A 6,256-nucleotide genomic window follows, 5' to 3' on the forward strand; every position below is an offset into this window, starting at 1 on the left:
GAATGTCTGGGATGGTATGTACCTTAGCTATTTCGAGATCAACTGATTTTACTGACGCTCGTGAATTGACTGTGCATCGGCTCAGATGCAGATCTAAAATTGTGGTGATGCGCACAGAAAGAAAGCTACTTGTTGCACCAGAGACGCTTGCGATGTAGACGAATACATTACTTGGAAATAACAGATAATATATTCAAATACAGATATGAGTGAAAGGGGGCTTTTCAGTATGAAAGCTTTATATAAAGGTACACACAAATGTATACGAAAATGTCAAGCAAACAGGAAGAGTTTACTTTCGTGCGGGCAAGCAGGCAGATATAAAGCTGGACAAAAGGATTTAAAAAAAAAAAAAAAAAGAAGAAGACGACGACGACGACCATGTTCGTTCACATGAACGTACATTTACTGCGTTCGTCCCTCATCCTTAGTAACAGCCTGGTCTGGGTCACATGGTTTACAGTTTGTTTCTATTTTGGGGAAAGAGAACCAATTAAATGTGGTAGAGAATGTTGGCAGGGAGGTACAAACACAACCAAACAATCCCATGCACATCTCTATTCCAAATAATAATAATAATAATAATAATAATAAAGAAATCTCTTCCAGTTTAGGCCACGCCCACTTTGGGTTCGAATCCAAATACAGATACACATGCAAAGATTTGGTGTACTAAACAGATACAGATACAATTATAGGTAGTGTCCTTGACTTACAGTACTCACCTAATAGTCACTTGTGCCTCATATACTGTTTTTTCTCTATTTGTTATTAGAATACAAATGATCACATTAATAGTTTATAAGTAGATCCAGTCCTACTTCATCCATCCTTCTTTTTTTTTAATCCTGCTTATCTGACACAGGGTCACGGGGAACCTGGAGCCTATCCCAGGGAACTCAAGGCAGGAGACACCTTGGACGGGGTGCCAACCCATCGCAGGGAACGATCACACACACATTCACCCACTACGGACAATTTAGAAATGCCTATCAGCCTACAGTGTATGTCTTTGGACTGGGGGAGGAGACTATAGTACTTGGAGGAAATCCCCAAAGCACAGGGAGAACATGCAAACTCCACGCACACAGGGCAGAGGCGGGATTTGAGCCCTCAACCCCGGAGGTGTGTGGTAAACGTGCTAAACACTAAGCCACCGTGTGTTCCCTCCACTCCTACTCATTTGGTGTAATGATGTAATAATGCAGTGATGTGATAAGTCATAATGAGCTCATAATTACATCAGTGATTATAATTACACCACAATTTTCTTACACACACTTTGGCCTCTCCATCTGGATGGAAAGTGTGCACATGAGAATGAAGTCATTACACCTGCTGTTGATGAAATCACCAGGTATTGACTCTAATTGTCGCAAGTAATGCAAACAGCTTCTCTCATTTTTTTTTTTTTCTTCCAGGAACCCAAAATATGACCTGTATTAACATCAAGACATTATTAAATGTTCACAAACTAAACAGTTGTTCAGAAATCAGTCAGTTCCGTGCTTCTGTGTCCTCTCACGAGTTCGCTCGTGGAAGATTTACTTTATACAGACAGGTCCATAAGTATTGGGACAGTGAGACAGTTTTTGTATTTTTTTCCAACATGATGAATTAGAAATTAAGCAATTGAGATGTGATTGAAGTGCAGCCTTTCAGCTTTAATTCAAGGGGTTTAATAAAAGTATTGCATAAACCGGTTAGGAATTACAGCCATTTATTTTTTAGAGTCCCTCAATTATCACAGGCTCAAAAGTAATTGGACAGTTGACTGATAAGCAGTTTAATGACCAGGTGTGGCCTATTTCCTCATTACTTCATGATGGATTAAGGAGATAAAAGGTGTGGAGTTGAGTCCAAGCGTTGAATTTGCATTTGGTAGCTGTTCATGGGAACTGAAAAAATGGCTGTAACGGTTAATGCAATAATCTTGTTAAAACCCCTTGAACGTCTACACTTCAGTCACATCTTGATTGCTTCATTTCAAATCCATTGTGGTGGTGTACAGAGGCAAAATTATGAAAATTGACCTGATTGTATACAAAATGAGCTTGTGTATTTAAATCTGGCTTACAGCTGATGTAAAAATAGTGTTCATATGGCTAGATAACTTGAAGTCAACTGACATAAACCTACATAAACATTTATAAAGACTTGTTCTGTTGAGTCAGGTTTAAATTGTGCAATTTTCTCACACTGTAGTTCTTTGGTTGTTAGTTGAGATCGATGGTCTTGTGATGCATGATATGACGTGTTCACCATCAACTTTAAAATTTACTGCTATTGCGACTAAAGACATTTTTGCCAAAGTCCCCCCGATGTCAGAAATGTTTTAATAAAAACCCAGAGTGTCAGGGCTGTTACGACACTCGACTAAAAGCCACCAATAGGAGGACAGTGTACGATTATGAGAAACTCACAGATGGCTACAAAAACTGTAGCAGCAATGGCGAATATAAACATAAACAAAACATGCTAATAAACAGGAAAAAAAATTCCTTAATTACTAAAAGCTCACTATTAAGTATGTTTCTGTTCATGTGAGCAAATTTGGTGTAGAACCAGGATTGTGTCATCCTGATGGATGACGTACGCAGAACATCGCCATTTAAAAAAAAAATCGCAGAATAAAATCGCAGGATTTTCATCATATAGTTTGACAAGGAGAACATGTTCACTGTTATAGAATTTGGGCAAGATTTGTAGCTATGTTTCCATCCAAGTTGCGAATTTAACTTATGCAAAAAAATTGGAATATCGCATAAAACATTTGCGAATAAAGCACCGTTTCCATCCCATTAGTTCAAGAGAACAAAATCGTTCCTTCTGGCTGAAACTGGCACATTTCACTCTCCGCCATTTTTACTTTTCTGTCCCAATTCTCCAATCACATGATTTGTCAAGGCAAAGTCACATGACTTTTATTGATGCGCATCGAGGAATTTATTCGGTAAATGTTTTTCCATCGTAGTTTATGCGCATGTCTTCTGATCGAATAGAAAAATTATCCACCTCAACTGAGTTTTTTTATAAGAATTTTGGGGATTGTATTTGCATCTGGTGTTTCCATTCAGCGTTTTTTTTTTTAATGCGATATCCCAAACTTCGCATAAAAACACATGGATGGAAACATAGCTATTGTGAGAAATAATAAGTAACTGGCATAAGGCTGTTGTAGCACTTTGAGAACCAACATATTTTACACTGATGTGACAAATGACTTTGGACCTCAGAGAATGTCTGGAATATCACAAAATGGTCATGTGACAGCCTGCCGAACGAGGTTAATAAAAAAAATTCGGACAAAGGTGAAACTGTGCAGTGTCACCTGGAAGCGTTGATATGAATACCTGCATTATATCACTGACATAATGAAGATTACAACAATGTCACGGTACTGTCTTTTCTTATGAGATTTTTAGAGACGCATATACGGTACTGCCACGACACTTTTTTCAGGCCCTTGTGTAAAGTCTTTTCCATTTGACTCTATAAGAATCTTATGAAACCCTGTTACTGTGCCATGATAACTGCAATGACAACATTATGAGACTCTGACACACTAAGCAAAGTCATCTGCACATGCGTAGGTCGAGCAGGAAAATGTCGTAACACTTGCTAAAATCTGCCACTTAGGTGTTGCGTAAAAAAAATTGACGAAAGGACTCCTTATCTCAGTTGATCTGCGGTTAGAATTCGCAGATTTTTTGAAGTTGTCATGTAGGATGTATGCAAGTAAATGTTATGTAGCATCATAAACCCTAATATTAAAGTAAAGCCTTACTAATATTTGTAAGCAGATTATTGTCTTTGCAAGTACAGCACAGTGGGATCCAAAGGTCTGAGAGCATTACTAAATACTTCTGTGTCGCATACTTTTCTAATTTAACACAACAGGTTTCATTACAAATTATATTAATTCCAACAACCTGAGTGAAAAGTAGAATCTTTGAAATATTTACACGAATGTCAGAGTTTCTTAGTATTTGGTACGTCCCTTGTTGCTTTTGGTTTTTTTTGCTTTTTTTGCTTTTTTTTGCTTTAATGACAGTGTGCACTCGACTCCAAAAGTTTGTACAAAACTTATGATCCGTTTTTGGATCAAATCCATCGGAGTGTCATCTGATCACATGCTTCAGTAGAAGAGATTAGACATGATGGACATCTGACCTTTTGTTCAAAGCAGTTAATATGGTCAATATCACACATTTGCTTACTTTTAAATAGGGACTTAGAAATAGTGCAGAATCTTGAATATTAAATATTCCTGATATTGAACATTTACTTTCTTTGTTTTAAATATTTCAAAGTTCTAAAAACCTTCTGTTTATTTCCAATTTTTTTTATGAAAAAAAAAAAAGTTCCCAGATTTTCAGTGTTGTCTCAGACTTTTGCACCTCACTCTATTTTATTCTTTATTGACTAAAGGATTTTTTCTAGTAATTCGTTCTACTGGCATGATAGCTAATCTTTCGCATGTCGTTGTGGTAATGAGGGTCATCGTCCTTGTGAAACGAGGGGTAGGTTTCACAATTCCAGCTACGCACGTCGTGAAATATTTGCGTATGTGCTGTGCTTAAAGGACTTCCTGCAAATATATAAATAGTAGATGATGCCGAATTCAGCGTAATGTCATTCACAACTTTTTTTTTTTTCCATTTCTCACAATACAAGTTTTTACTAGAAATATATTGTGCATCTGTGAAGTAATTGTGAAGTATAATCTAGTCCGATCTAGTTGCCATACGGTTCTACAGTACTACTACTACGTCTCTCCTACAACTAACGTTGAATGACTTGAGAACGTGAGAAATGTTAGTAACTATAGCCAGTGATCATTGAACACGGTCAATATCTAGTGTGTTGAAGCACCGGGGCGTTTATGCACATGAGTGTACCAGATAAGATAAAAGTTCAAAGTGCACACCTGATACAGTTCAGACGGTTAGTGAGCGATTACACAATGGGCTGTTAATGGTTCACCAGATCTTGTCTATCGGATTGCAGCACAACTCCTAGAATCTGACTCGAAGATTTTGACCTCTCTCTGATACTGAAAGCAAACTCTTCCATAATGCTTCCACGTCAAAATGCAAAATCATTTTATTGCAGGCCGTGATGCTAGTCATTTCCACAAGCTCTTACATTATGGGAAAATGCTAAGTCACTGTGGACCTCATTTATGTTAATACTCATAGGCCATTGGTGAATAGTGAACCATATACAAGTTTCTCAGTATGTCAGTGTGGGCTATCACCACGTGGACTGAGCCATTGACACACAAGACTCTAGGAAACCTAGGCTTTGAAAGAAAGACATCAGTCCAGACGGGTGCTCTTAGTAATGATTTTCATGGAAGAACCCGTGTTTAAAGCATTTCATTGTTTAAACCATTAAAAACTATGCTATATGTATATAGAATAACAAGTGTGCCAATGCTAGCCTTTATTTATTTATTTTTTTTACAGAACAACACATGATAATTTTTTTCGCTTTAGAGTTTTTACTTTCTTGAAGTTGCAAAATTTAAAGTTAAATTTAAAGTGCTAGCACTGGAGCCTCATTCCATAAATGCTAAATAAACATCTCCTCCTTAGAAAACTTCACAATATCAACACTTATACTTTTTAATAGGTAAATAACTGAACACGACCAGCCATAACATTAAAACCACTGACAGGCGAAGTGAATAACATTGATTGTCTTGGTACATTGGCACCTGTCAAGGGGTGGGATATATTAGGCAGCAGGTGAACATTCAGTTCTAGAAGTTGAGGTGTTGGAAGCAGGAAAAATGGGCACGTGTAAGGATCTGAGTGACTTTGATAAGGGCCAAATTGTGATGGCTAGACAACTGGGTCAGAGCATTTCCAAAATGGCAGGTCTTGTGGGGTGTCCCCGGTATGCAGTGGTTAGTACCTACCAAAAGTGATCCAAGGAAGGACAACATGTGAACCGGCGACAGGGTCATGGGCGGCCAAGGCTCACTGATATGCGTGGGGAACGAAGTCTAGCCCATCTAGAGCTACTGTAGCATAAATTGCTGAAAAAGTACATGCTGGCTCTGATGGAAAGGTGTCAGAACACACAGTGCATCACAGCTTGCGGTGTATGGGGCTGCGTAGCCGCAGGCCAGTCAGAGTGCCCATGTTGACCCCTGTCCACTGGACAATGGAGCAATCGAAGAAGGTGGCCTGGTCTGCTGAATCACATTTCTTCATGGGTCAGAGCTGTTTTGGTGGCACAAGGGGGA

This window comes from Ictalurus furcatus, chromosome 28 (assembly GCF_023375685.1).
Source record: "Ictalurus furcatus strain D&B chromosome 28, Billie_1.0, whole genome shotgun sequence".
Taxonomy (NCBI): Eukaryota; Metazoa; Chordata; class Actinopteri; order Siluriformes; family Ictaluridae; genus Ictalurus; species Ictalurus furcatus.